Source organism: Aedes aegypti, chromosome 1 (assembly GCF_002204515.2).
Source record: "Aedes aegypti strain LVP_AGWG chromosome 1, AaegL5.0 Primary Assembly, whole genome shotgun sequence".
Classification (NCBI taxonomy): Eukaryota; Metazoa; Arthropoda; class Insecta; order Diptera; family Culicidae; genus Aedes; species Aedes aegypti.
The window spans coordinates 237078850-237094739 of NC_035107.1; positions in this window are offsets into that span (position 1 = coordinate 237078850).

Sequence of the window (15890 nt, forward strand, 5' to 3'; positions counted from 1 at the left end):
GGATGGGTTTTTGATTAGGAATTTTTGGGATTGCTTACGGTAAAATCTCTGAAAGAGTCTTTTATTTTATGCTCCAAAGAATGCTAGGAAGAGCTTATGAGAAAATAACTGTTGAAAGTTTCTGAAGAAATCCGCTATGCTCTAATATAATATAGTATTAATTCTGAATAACAAATCATAATAAGCGTATCAGATAATTCTGAAAAAAAAAAAAATAATATTCAGAGAATTTTTACTCATATCGCTCATACTTGTTGAATTCTGACCTCTAATACCCAACCCCGGCTTCAGACGGGGTACACTTCACAATTTTATGTATTTTTTCGCAGCTCTGAAATAAAAAGGATTCTATTTTTGGCTTAAACCTTGGCTCATAACACGCGTAAAAGGGAATATTTTTACGATTTTTGAAACTTTTTTTGATCTTTTTTTTTTTGGAAAATTGTATTTATATATAACCTACAAATGCCTGGGGTTAATTTAACGTGTAATATAAAAATTCGTATCTTTAATATTTTTTCTTCAATTAACCTACCACAGAAGAAAAGCCTGATGGTATTAAAATAATTATAAACATGTTTTCCGTTAGTTACACGGAAAATAAAATATGTCTCAGAAAAAAATAAAGAATTCTAAAGAATTCTATATTAATTTCATATTTTTGAGAGTATCGTAAAAACTTGATTTTTTTATTATTGCCAAAAATCAGTAATCAGGAGATTAAAGGAAAACGAAAAAGGATAGGGATGTTCAAAAATAAAAATTATAAAAAACAAAAACCAAAGTTCACAAATTGACAAATAAAAATAAATTATTTCCCATAAGTGTTAGAACGATTTTAGATAATGTGAAATAATATTTAGATCGAAAAAAAGAAAAACAATCAAAGGAAATGCACAAACCCGCAGTAGTTCGCATGATTATAAGAATAATTGGTAGTTCACTCAATCTCTCAGAGTTTTCCTATGAGTTTTTAAGAATAGATACCATGCTTATACTTCTACTCTTTCTTTCTGGCTTTACGTCCCAACTGGGACAGTGCCTGTTTCCCAACTTCATTTAGGCTGTTCAGTAAATGCCTAAGACACTGCACAATGGACCGAATCGACAATTTAGCCGGAAAAAAAGTTTTCTCTGTTCTAGTCGATTTAAGACGTTCGATGTCTTCAGAGAAGATATTCGTTATTGAGTTTTGCATATTTTAAGAAAAAAAAATTAATAGGGTGGCCCTAATTTAAGATTCAATATTGACTCAAACTTTTTTGTTTGACGAAATTTGTGGCTGCGCTCTTCCGCAAACTTTTTTTATCTAACTCTTCATTTTAGCATAGTAAATTGATTTTGAAAGCTTTAACTTAGAGTAGACTCAAAAAATCAGTTATTTCGGTCTAACTTTTTTTTCAATTTTACGTGAACGTGGTTTGAGAAGAGTAACAGAAGAAGTAATGATACACATTTTTGCTGTACATTGCAATTCTTGTGATTTTGAAATTATTAGCCAATTTTAGTGGAAAAATATGACTTATTTTGATGCCCATAACTCATGGAGTTGAGTCGATAACATTTTTTTAAAGCGGCATTCGAAAGGCCATACAATAGGTTACTTTTTCTGCAGAAACTGTGCGAAGATAATTTTTGTAAATTGAGAAAACTGCAAAAATACAATTGAAAAACTCGAAATTCGCTTGTAACTCACAAGATTTGAATTAAGCAATAAAGCAGTGTGTACGATTTCCAATTTCCTGATCAATCTAGAGATGTGGAAGCGTTAATATAGTTTTACGATGATGACTAACCCAAAAAAAAAGTTTCATTTGATGACTGATCCCAATGTGTGGAACACTGAAGCGCCGCCTCTAACCAAGCACCATTTGAGCGTCATCTAGCCATAAATCGATGATCATGATTTCATGGCGCGACATTCAAAATCTGATTCCCGTGGAGAATGATCACTCAATAGGGATGTTCAAAAATCAATTGTCAGTAACTTCATAGGTTTTGAAACAAGGTGGTTCAGAGTCCCCTCTTGCAAGACGTCATGCAGATTTTAACTGCCAATAAATTTCCCGAAAGCAACATCCAAACGGTACAAACAAACAAAAATCGATGAATCGGTCCAGCCAGCAGCAGTTCGGAACTAATTCTATTGGCTCAAACTTGGGCGCTACTAGGCAGAAAATAACTCACCTCGTAAACCATTTACCTTGAACTCGCCGGGGGCGAGTAGATTTATACCTTCTGGACCCATAAATCGCAATCGCTGATGAGCAAGTTTATCAAATTCCCAGACCCGTCCCAATTCTGGTCTCAAATGCTACCCCGTTGTTGACTTGCCGGCTTCTAGGGTAAATGATTCTTGTGTGCAGGTAGTGTGTTTTGGCTTGTTTTGCACCAGGTTATATAAATGTTTCTATTATAATATGTTAAAATGACACAAGCAATCGAATTTATGAAACTTGTTCGTTTGTCTATTAAAAAAATTGGCTCAAAACTTTTTGCACTTTGTACCTATCAAGATAAAAATAATGTTAAATAGGGGATTCATTTCAAAATAGTTTTAGTTAAATAGTTACTTACGTCGATTTGAAGTTTGTGTTTTCATGATTTTATCGGCATATTATGCCTGTTTTTCGTACGTTGCCCCACTATTGGTACACTAGCCTTAGCACAATCCGCTATTGATGGCCCACCACTTTTTTTTCTCGCTCTTCTCCGACCCCAAAGCGAATCAGCACAAAAGTTTGTGTATACAAAAATGCTCCCGTTGTTGAAAAGGACAACCGAACGCAACGAATCGCGCTACCGTTTGCATGGGACCGTATCGGAAGAGGGGCCCTTTTGCTCCAATCTTGAATGCGCGGTGCGAATTGGGCTTGACTACTGTTCGACGCGCAGTGGCGCATGGCCGGGGAAAGCTTCAAAAATAGAAGTTCTTAAACTTGCTGGGTACTGGTGCTGGGCCATTAGGCCTAAGTTCGTTAGGCTGAATTTATCATTAGTAGGACACATTTGGCCGAAACGAAAAAAAAAAGAATAGACAAAACGAGAAGAAGGAATAAATCTGGTGCCTGTTAAGTCTTGAAAGTATCGGCCTAATGACCTATTCAGCCTTATGAATTCGGCCTTACCTACTTTGGGATTATAAATGCCGAGCATGGCGTACCGTTGATACTTCGTGTAACTGAAGGAAGGAAATATACATTTACAAAGAGTCCTTAGCCTCCTACCCAGCAACTCATATCCCTACCTCCTCGAGGTACTGGCCGGGGCTCGAGGAACCTTAGGGATGGTCGGGTAACCAACCTCGGTGCGAACTTTAGTCACCTGCCAGTCGACAGGGAAGGGAGGGGGGGTGTGGTTTGTATCTGAAAACCTGGAGCGTCTGTACTTCACAATTGAATGGCTGGTTTATAAGAGGACTACTATTGGAAAAGCAAGGAATTCATTTAATCGCTCATAGTGTTTGCCCACGTGCTCTTGAAGATTAGAACTACATTGATGCTGTAAGATACATTCATCAGCTACAACTTTGCCAAAGACCGTTTTCAAATCGGAAGCCTCAGTAATTAGTTGTTAATTTTTGTTTGAGTTGAAAATCTTTGCCTATAATAATTGAGCTGTTCTGCAGGCATCACTGGATATATGCAGTTAAACATAGTAGCCATAGTTTGTGCGTGCATTGTTTCTCGCCAGATGCAGCAAGGTTGCCTGTTCAGAAGTTAAAAGAGCTCTGTTGAATCGGAAGATCGATTGGATATTAATCAATAATCAAGACGTCCGATTTTAAAACGGTCTTCAGCAAAATTGTAGCTGATTAATGTGTCTAATAGTATCAGCATACCTAACCCTCAAAAGCCATGGTTTACACCATGACCGATTGAATGAATTGCATGCTTTTCTCATAGTAATTTCCATAAAAAACATTCCATAACAAAATTTTGGAAGACTTTTGCAATCAGATCCAGATCGAATGAGCGGTGTGAAGTAAAAACGATTTTTTGAACCACCTTATTACATACATAACCATACATGTACAATAATGCACATTTACACCCTTGATATCGGAGAAGACTTCTACTTATTTTTCTGGTCAACTTTCAGCGTTCGGTACCAGTTGTTTGTTTAACGTGGGCTGGGTCTAGGATCAAAGCCTAAAAATCTCGACGTCCAGAGAGACAGTCACACTCAACTGGGACCCTACATATTAAACACATCAGCACATGGGTTGGGACCAACGAATTTATTTCTCCTCCGAAAGAAAAAGTGATCAGGAATTTCATGTCTCAGAAAATCCCGACGGCGTCAACGAGAATTGATACCCGACCGAGTGGGGTGAGAGGCTATCACGCTTACCACTATCCCATTGAAACCGTTAAGAGCGTCCTGCATTTCGAAACAACGAAATATAAAAGTTAAGATTAGCTAAACTACATACTAAAAAGAACAGCTCATGTTTGATTGAAGGTGAAATTTATTAATCTTAATTAATTACTTTAAACCAAAGCGTAATTTTATTTTCTGTAAATTGGAAAAAATACGGCTGCACAATTCTGTAGGTAGAAGTGACTTACTACTGCCACTTCTAATTCTTCTATAAATACATAACGTATACGTTGAATAAACAAAAAAATCAATTAAGTAGACAGGCGCACATGGAAACTCATAGCTTATGGAATTCAAGTCAATTCTTTTAATTGGTCAAATTGTTCGCAACAATCTGGTTCGGCGCTCTAATATCTTTTTAATGATGCTGCATTGAAATCGATTATCCTATATGCTTGGATCTCAATCTCTACACGGTACCTCTCTAGTGAGGCCTTAAATTCGGTGGTAGGTCATTTGGCATGAAGTCGTTTGGCATAAAGCCGTTAGCGTTAGCTATAGCGTTAGAGTTAGCGTAGTTACGGTATATTTCGTAGATTTCAATAATGATTTCCTCTCCATTTCTGCTTCTGAGCTGTCTCCATGATTCACACAACAGTTTGGATGGCGTCAACATTGAACCTTCCTTTCCGGAAGCCAAACTGCATATTCGACAGCCTGTCCTTGCTCTCCGCAGGTTTCTTGCCGCTCTGTAGACGGGCCTACCTTCCTCTCTTTCAGCGTTGTTGCAAGCCCGCTGCATCCTTCTTATGGCTCGGAGCAAGCTTCCACGTAGATTGGCTGAACGGCGACCATCTACTGGTTTCCCAATGGTTCGGCATAGTTGCATCGTACGCACTAGTTAGTGCTGCCGTTAACTCGTCTGCACTGAGGTTCAGAGTGGTGTGTTCAAGTCTAAGCGCTTCGACGAACACGTCCTTTTTGAAGTCCGCCGTTTTCCACTTTCGTGCGTCTATCTGTTTTTCGCAATGTACTGACTGGAACCTGCCCCCAATGCGGTACCGGTTAATTTGATAGTCGCACACTCTCCAGTTCATGTGTCTTGCTAGCCTGAGCTGCGGAAGGTGAGGTTGGTGAGGTTCTTCCCGACGATATATGCTGATGGTACCTTCGTTGGCTAGATGAACATATAGCTTTGCTAACGGTTCTAACAGACTGCATCCTCTTGCATTGGTAAGGCGGCTTCCCCACTCGATCTCCCAAGCATTGAAGTCGCAGGCTATGACGAATGGTCTACGATCGGTAAGCTCTTCCGGTAATCTATCTAGTACCGTCAAACGGGGTATCTTGCAACAGGGGTGAAAAAACACTAATCGAATTGACGTTTGTTTTAGCATTGAGTTAAATTATCATAACTTATTCCGCCGTTTATTGACCTTAAATATACAACAGAAGATTTTGGCGAGGGTTTGGGTATTGTTTCTTTTTTAATCAAAGTTAAATGACTTATTGCAGATATGTTGAATAGTACAACTAATCTTGAAAACAAGCCTTTATTTATAAAAGCTTTCAATATGTCACTAGTTATCTAATCGACAAAGGCGATAAAGGCTCATTTTCGATTTTAATAACGATCAAGCTATTACAGCTCATATAAAATGTGTACACTCAAGATAAACATTCCATTTGTTTCATGTGCCAACCCATATGGATTTTTGCAATGGGGGTTTGCACATACATAGTATGTGCGAAACCAATAAACCATCACCAATCATTATCTTCATTGAAATCATGATTACTTTATATGTAATCCATAATCAAAACAGTTTTGATTCAAAACACACACTTTAGCTAGCTTCAATGGAATATATTGGTCATCTATATCAATTTTTTCTTAGCATTGAAAGGAAGCATTTCATGTTTTCGTTCCTTGGATCAGAAATATTTTATCGGAATCACACACATACATGATTCCAATGAAATAAGATCCAAGAAACATTAAATGATGAACAGTTATGATTCCCGCATCTGCGCAAAAGTAAATAAGTGTTGTAAAACCACTAGAATAGTTTTTGTTCTTTTCTAAATACCTTTATATTCAATGAAGTCATCGTCGAAATACTGCTGTTTGAGTGCACCGAGGAGATCAAAATCACGGGATTATTTTTCGGAGGCCATATTTGTTTAAACAATGTGTTCCAGAATGGTATGAACTTTGCACATACTTTGAATGTTCTTCAAATGACATAGATATGTTACACAAATACATGGTATTAATTACGAGCATAATGAATATGAAGTACACATACAATTAATGAGAATGGAAATTCGACCAATGTATGTGCAAATGCACATTTATTTAAGGGGGCTGTTTTCTTGAGTGTAGAATGTCCATACAAAAAGCATTAAGAGAGGATGGGCGGATATTGAAAAGGATATTTTTTGTGTTATTAAAATTGTGTGTGAGCCCTAAGTAAGTGCTTCTACATGTGTGATCTTGTTTCATCCATACCTTGAACTAATTTGCTTTAGAGAACTCTTTATTTTAAATCAAAGGATTAAGAATTGAAATAATTTAAATTACGGTAAAGAACTACTTGGACATCTTGATGATTTACATAGGCACGTGGGGCTTTTGTCGGCCAAATTCTCTAAAATTCAGCATTAAGATGCACTTAAGATGATTATAAACCAAAGCCAACCCTCGAAATTTCAAGAGCACGAGTCTAGAGAACAAGACAGAGCTCTGAGCTGAAATTTTGATCGTTTTATCATCACCAGAATGCAACCGATCCATCAAATTTTTGACGCAAACGGTTGTCATGTTCTCTAGATCTTATAACTTGAACTTGAAAATTTGAAGTTTGACTTAAAGGGCATATAGTTGGTAAATATGGTTCAAATAGCATTCAAATTAAACCACTGTCGTGTCAAGAGAAGGATTGGCACAATTAACCATCTCTTTCCCATGATAGATAGACAAATCGATTCAGATGAATACTATACTATGCCGTAGTTTACAGAATAAGATTCTATTATATATTCTATATATAATTAACTCATTACGCGTGGTAAACATGGACAAATTATGGGTGAAAATATAAAACAAATCCACGTGCCCGGCTGGGATTTGAACCCAGGACTCTTGTATGCTAGACGAACGCTTTACCAACTAAGCTACTGAGCCACTTGGTGACCCAATGACTGAGTTGGTTATAAGTTTAGAATTCAAATCCCTACAGACCACGCGGACCCCTTTCATAACCCATGTCCATGGTCTGTAGGGATATGAATTCTAAACTTGTAACCAGCTCAGTTATTGGGTAACCAAGTGATTCGGTAGCTTAGTTGGTAAAGCGCTCGTCTAGCATACAAGAGTCCTGGGTTTAAATCCCAGCCGAGCACGTGGATTTTTTTCATAATTTCACCAAAATTTGTCCTTCTTTACCACGCATAATGAGTTAGGGGTCTATTTTGTAAATCGAGCAGATTCATGTGACTCGTCTGTAATCACTGTCGATCAAAGTAAGCATGCATATTTCAGATGTCACCCGTCAACTGCCATACTAATCCAGTCACTCCAGTTGGCAGCCAGAGCTCCTAGTCATCAGACGTGTTCTTTAATTCGCTTCAATCATTGTTCTTTTCGAGTGCTCGGTGACGATGACGACAATGAATACGGATAGACCGAATACGGTTGTTGTCGATTTTAGTGTCCTACCGGCACGACCCGATTTAACGAAAGTGCATAAGTTTATTATGGAAGACTTGAAGTTGCAATTATCGGATGTGAAACAGATCCAGTTTCACAGCATACGAAAATGCGTCTTCATACAAATGGCGAGTTTTGAAGCAGCCTGTCAATATGAAAACCAGCATAATTTGAAGCACTATTTTTGGTGTGAGGATAAAAAATTTGCTATCCACGTTTATGTGGATAGCGAATTGGCAACGGTACGAGTGCACGATCTTCCCTCCACCGTGAGTAATATTACCGTGCACACATTTATGCAACAGCTCGGAACTGTGACATCAATCATTAAGGAACGATGGAAACACTACTTTCCGGGCGTCTTCAATGGTGTGCGGGTTCTGCAAATCCGGCTTTGTCAACCCATTCCATCGTACATCACGATAAATGGTTTCCAGACCTCTTGCAGCTATGTTGGCCAGAAACCCACCTGTCGAGTGTGTGGTCAAGCAGCACATCCTAAGCAGAAATGCTCAAATTCAACCACTACATCCAACCCCAATCCAACACCATCGAAGTCTTCAGAGCCTCCAACGAAAACGTTTCTTCAACCGTCCGATTTCCCCCCGCTTGGTAGTAAACAAAATCCATCATCCTCTGATGCGCTAGAGGAAAAAATAGCAGGCGAACGCCGTCCTCCTGCTAAAAACGACGACAAACTGGAGAATAATAGCAGCGATTCTGATGATTCCACTGACTCAACGAACAATTACATTGGATCTGCAAAGCGACGGCTGCCAACTCGCAAGGCAAAGGAGAAAAAAAAGGCTTGTACAGAGCAGTGTTTGTCAAACGCGGGCTCACCGGTACAATAGTATTAACCTTCCGTCAGTCGCTCAAATAAAAGTTACACCAGCGGTCGCATCGTGTACTGAGTACACGCGGAGCAATTTTGATTGTACATCCAAAGCTAGGCAAGATAGAATATGGATGTCTTCGACAAATTTCTTCAGTCCAACGGTACCAATTGGTCAGTGGATAGAAAACACTTTGGAAACATCCTCATCTTCCTGTGGCCATCGGATTGTGCCCCGGGGGAACCGATGTAGTGGACATTTCGCAATGCAACATCTCGTACACAAATATCTCAGGATCTAGATTTTTTAGCAAGATGGTGTCTTCGGCAAAGTTGTTCAGTAGATCAAATATACAACAGAAGATTTTGGCGAGGGTTTGGGTATTGTTTCTTTTTTAATCAAAGTTAAATGACTTATTGCAGATATGTTGAATAGTACAACTAATCTTGAAAACAAGCCTTTATTTATAAAAGCTTTCAATATGTCACTAGTTATCTAATCGACAAAGGCGATAAAGGCTCATTTTCGATTTTAATAACGATCAAGCTATTACAGCTCATATAAAATGTGTACACTCAAGATAAACATTCCATTTGTTTCATGTGCCAACCCATATGGATTTTTGCAATGGGGGTTTGCACATACATAGTATGTGCGAAACCAATAAACCATCACCAATCATTATCTTCATTGAAATCATGATTACTTTATATGTAATCCATAATCAAAACAGTTTTGATTCAAAACACACACTTTAGCTAGCTTCAATGGAATATATTGGTCATCTATATCAATTTTTTCTTAGCATTGAAAGGAAGCATTTCATGTTTTCGTTCCTTGGATCAGAAATATTTTATCGGAATCACACACATACATGATTCCAATGAAATAAGATCCAAGAAACATTAAATGATGAACAGTTATGATTCCCGCATCTGCGCAAAAGTAAATAAGTGTTGTAAAACCACTAGAATAGTTTTTGTTCTTTTCTAAATACCTTTATATTCAATGAAGTCATCGTCGAAATACTGCTGTTTGAGTGCACCGAGGAGATCAAAATCACGGGATTATTTTTCGGAGGCCATATTTGTTTAAACAATGTGTTCCAGAATGGTATGAACTTTGCACATACTTTGAATGTTCTTCAAATGACATAGATATGTTACACAAATACATGGTATTAATTACGAGCATAATGAATATGAAGTACACATACAATTAATGAGAATGGAAATTCGACCAATGTATGTGCAAATGCACCTTTATTTAAGGGGGCTGTTTTCTTGAGTGTAGAATGTCCATACAAAAAGCATTAAGAGAGGATGGGCGGATATTGAAAAGGATATTTTTTGTGTTATTAAAATTGTGTGTGAGCCCTAAGTAAGTGCTTCTACATGTGTGATCTTGTTTCATCCATACCTTGAACTAATTTGCTTTAGAGAACTCTTTATTTTAAATCAAAGGATTAAGAATTGAAATAATTTAAATTACGGTAAAGAACTACTTGGACATCTTGATGATTTACATAGGCACGTGGGGCTTTTGTCGGCCAAATTCTCTAAAATTCAGCATTAAGATGCACTTAAGATGATTATAAACCAAAGCCAACCCTCGAAATTTCAAGAGCACGAGTCTAGAGAACAAGACAGAGCTCTGAGCTGAAATTTTGATCGTTTTATCATCACCAGAATGCAACCGATCCATCAAATTTTTGACGCAAACGGTTGTCATGTTCTCTAGATCTTATAACTTGAACTTGAAAATTTGAAGTTTGACTTAAAGGGCATATAGTTGGTAAATATGGTTCAAATAGCATTCAAATTAAACCACTGTCGTGTCAAGAGAAGGATTGGCACAATTAACCATCTCTTTCCCATGATAGATAGACAAATCGATTCAGATGAATACTATACTATGCCGTAGTTTACAGAATAAGATTCTATTATATATTCTATATATAATTAACTCATTACGCGTGGTAAACATGGACAAATTATGGGTGAAAATATAAAACAAATCCACGTGCCCGGCTGGGATTTGAACCCAGGACTCTTGTATGCTAGACGAACGCTTTACCAACTAAGCTACTGAGCCACTTGGTGACCCAATGACTGAGTTGGTTATAAGTTTAGAATTCAAATCCCTACAGACCACGCGGACCCCTTTCATAACCCATGTCCATGGTCTGTAGGGATATGAATTCTAAACTTGTAACCAGCTCAGTTATTGGGTAACCAAGTGATTCGGTAGCTTAGTTGGTAAAGCGCTCGTCTAGCATACAAGAGTCCTGGGTTTAAATCCCAGCCGAGCACGTGGATTTTTTTCATAATTTCACCAAAATTTGTCCTTCTTTACCACGCATAATGAGTTAGGGGTCTATTTTGTAAATCGAGCAGATTCATGTGACTCGTCTGTAATCACTGTCGATCAAAGTAAGCATGCATATTTCAGATGTCACCCGTCAACTGCCATACTAATCCAGTCACTCCAGTTGGCAGCCAGAGCTCCTAGTCATCAGACGTGTTCTTTAATTCGCTTCAATCATTGTTCTTTTCGAGTGCTCGGTGACGATGACGACAATGAATACGGATAGACCGAATACGGTTGTTGTCGATTTTAGTGTCCTACCGGCACGACCCGATTTAACGAAAGTGCATAAGTTTATTATGGAAGACTTGAAGTTGCAATTATCGGATGTGAAACAGATCCAGTTTCACAGCATACGAAAATGCGTCTTCATACAAATGGCGAGTTTTGAAGCAGCCTGTCAATATGAAAACCAGCATAATTTGAAGCACTATTTTTGGTGTGAGGATAAAAAATTTGCTATCCACGTTTATGTGGATAGCGAATTGGCAACGGTACGAGTGCACGATCTTCCCTCCACCGTGAGTAATATTACCGTGCACACATTTATGCAACAGCTCGGAACTGTGACATCAATCATTAAGGAACGATGGAAACACTACTTTCCGGGCGTCTTCAATGGTGTGCGGGTTCTGCAAATCCGGCTTTGTCAACCCATTCCATCGTACATCACGATAAATGGTTTCCAGACCTCTTGCAGCTATGTTGGCCAGAAACCCACCTGTCGAGTGTGTGGTCAAGCAGCACATCCTAAGCAGAAATGCTCAAATTCAACCACTACATCCAACCCCAATCCAACACCATCGAAGTCTTCAGAGCCTCCAACGAAAACGTTTCTTCAACCGTCCGATTTCCCCCCGCTTGGTAGTAAACAAAATCCATCATCCTCTGATGCGCTAGAGGAAAAAATAGCAGGCGAACGCCGTCCTCCTGCTAAAAACGACGACAAACTGGAGAATAATAGCAGCGATTCTGATGATTCCACTGACTCAACGAACAATTACATTGGATCTGCAAAGCGACGGCTGCCAACTCGCAAGGCAAAGGAGAAAAAAAAGGCTTGTACAGAGCAGTGTTTGTCAAACGCGGGCTCACCGGTACAATAGTATTAACCTTCCGTCAGTCGCTCAAATAAAAGTTACACCAGCGGTCGCATCGTGTACTGAGTACACGCGGAGCAATTTTGATTGTACATCCAAAGCTAGGCAAGATAGAATATGGATGTCTTCGACAAATTTCTTCAGTCCAACGGTACCAATTGGTCAGTGGATAGAAAACACTTTGGAAACATCCTCATCTTCCTGTGGCCATCGGATTGTGCCCCGGGGGAACCGATGTAGTGGACATTTCGCAATGCAACATCTCGTACACAAATATCTCAGGATCTAGATTTTTTAGCAAGATGGTGTCTTCGGCAAAGTTGTTCAGTAGATCAAGGGCTAACATGTGATAGGCTGCTTGTTTTGAAATTCTGCCACCAGATGGTGCTAGTGAGCATTTAATTTTTCAAACACCGATATCTCAAGATCCTGATTACCTAGAAAGATGATGTCTTCGACAAAGTTGTTTAGTAGGTCAAGGACTAACATATGATAAGCTTTCTAACAAGAAAAACTGCCACAAGATGGCGCTAGTAAGCATGCAATATTTTAATCACGGATATCTCAGGATCCCGATTTTTTAGAACGATGGTGTTTTTAGCAAAGTTGTTCAGTAGTTCAAGGGCTACCATGTGATTATCTTCTTGATTTGGAATTCTTTCAATAGATGGCGCTAGTGAGTATGATATTTTGCGAACACAGATATCTCAGGATCCAGGTTACCTATAAAGTTGACTTCTTCGACAAAAGTGTTGAATTGGTCAAGGTCTAGTATGTAATATGCCACCCAACTTGAAATTCTACCACCATATGGCACTAGTGATCATGCTGTATTTTGATCGCCAATATCTTAAGATAATGATATTTTAGCAAGATGGTGTTTTCAGCAAAGTTTTTTTAGTAGATCAAGGACTAAACATGTGATATGCAGTTTGATTCGGAATTCTTCGACAACACTAAATTTTCGAATTGAATTATTTCAGGATCCTGGTTAGGAAAATAAAATTAGATTACAAAGATGGTGTCTTCGATGAAGTTGTTCTGTATATCATGGACCAACGTGTTAAGTGTAAAATATACCTACTCAAAATTCTTCCACATTCAATTCAAAATGCAATGGGCTGCTAGAATCCAAATACTTCCATCAGGCTAGAGAAAGAGCTCCTGGTTTATTTTTTTTTTTTTTTCAAATACAGAATTTCAAGTTCCCGATTATTTTAAAACTTGACGTCTTCATCAAATTTATTTGGTAAGGAAAGTGCTCACATGTTATTGGCAATTATATTTTGAATTATGTAACCCTGCGCCAGTGAGCATTTAATTTTCTGAACATCTTATGATACTGATCATTTGTCATCAATACACGTTTTGTCAAATGTTAAAACATTTCGCTACAAGTAAATTAATAGATAAGCACAAAATAAAATTAAACATATAGGGTTCATTCTACTTCAAACTCAAGATTCAAGTTGAACAATATTATTTTTATATTTTGTAGAAAAGTTGGACGCAAACTTCTCGTTGCTGGTGATAATCTAAATTCGTTGCTGCACATCTCGTGAGCGCACACTCTCGCAGTACTGGTCGGGTTTGATATTATGGCACGTCTTTTTCCTCCGGAGATTGAGAGATAGGCTTATGATTATCGCCGTGACCGATAATTTCACTTACTGGTTGTTTACAAATAAATTCAAAGTGCTCTTTGTGCTAGTATAATCATAATTTTTTTTTTTCTATCTTTATTAACGAGATTTTTAGCCCTGAGCTAGTTCATCTCGGGACCAACGGCTTTATTTCCCTTCCGAAGGAAGTCGTCACTGAAAAATTTTAGTGATTATCTCAGGGATGGGATTCGATCCCAGGTCCTCGGCGTGAGAGGCGTGTGTTCTAACCACTACACCAGGTCCGTCCCCATAATCATAATATGATAATACTAGTACAAAGAGCACTTTGAATTGATTTGTAAACAACACAGGCAATGACTATCACATTCGAGGTGATTCGAACAATGTTGTAGTGTGCGTGCCATCCCGTGAGTCGCCATGAGAAACCGAGTTTCTCATATCACTTTGCACTAACACACATCCATCTTTGTTTTGTGTAACAGCTTTCTGCCGCTCATGAGCCTCTGTACGTGCCATAAGTTCTTTTAACTTTTATTACGCGTTGCAAGAAAAATTTTGATTCCTGAAAAATCCAGGGTAATCTATTGCAAAATTTTCTACCATATTCATCATAGTCACCCGCGACCTCAAATATTGAATTATGTTTGTTTTTATAGCATTTACTGTCAACGGACAGTTTCGGCATGCGGCAACAAATGGATTATGTTGATTGTTCTATGATAATTATGATTAGAGATACCTAAATAGTGATCTGTGTTAGAGATCTTGTGTATGCAGGTTCACTTGAATAAATCAAATAGCTCAACATGGATAGATTGCATATGGGGATAGGAAAGGCGTAATGTATTCTTTTCTAAATCGTAGGAGAAAATGTTCAAAATGATCTGTTTCTCGAAAGTAAAGCCCGGGTAGCTTATTCCGGACCACATCGCTGTAATGCAAGATTTTTTTCTAAGTTCAGTGGCTTTGAAAAGGCATGAACTTATTAGCTTTATCCAATGATCATCAACTCATTTTGGAAATAATAACTCAAACGAAAGAAAAGGATTCAACTTTCACGCAGCGACATCGAGAAGAAGTGGTTGCAATTGTCCCAAATTGTTATGCTGCTTACTGTCATCAATTAAATCGACTATCGTACTACTGAGTTGCAGTGATTGCTTTGGTTCATTTGTTCTATGCGGGGATTGCTCGCTGCGCGTTATTTCCGCGAAGCAATCCAAATTTTTAAATTTCCCCGCAATACTGTGCGCCGTATATTGGAGCTGTCTCGCTCTCTCTCACGGGCAACTCGAAAACAGCGTGCACAGAAAAAGCCAAACGTTTTATAGCATGCATAGGCTCATTAGATATTTGATAGGCCTTTTCATTTTTTTTTTCAAATGGAAGTAGAAATGAAAAGCCACGTGTACTAAGTCTAGCACCAGTTTAAAGGCTATTATTCGCATTATTTAAACCAATCAATGTGCTTGAAATATACTGTTTAAAAGCAGAAAAATACTACGTTTACTGCAGTATGCTATTGACAATTTTATCAGAAAATTCAGTTGAATTCACAGAATAGATGTTTTCTAGAAAACCTATTACGCCTTCATAATATTTGATCGTTATTTTGTATAATTGTTTACCTTTTAGAACTACCGACAAGTTCGGCATTTGCATAGAAGAACTGTCACAGACCTTCCGAATCAGCTGATTTGAGACGTCTCGTGAAAAAGCCTATAGCTCAATTGTAAACACCATTGACAGTTCTTTGATTTCAGCACAGACAAAAAAGCGTCACATTCTCATAGGTGTCCATCGATCATTTTTTTAACGACTGATTCGTATATATGCGACCAACTGCAGGCTGCAATGATTTTGATCGTCATATTTTTAAATATAGTCAAACCTGTATTAGTCGATGTTCCATAGTTCGATATCGACT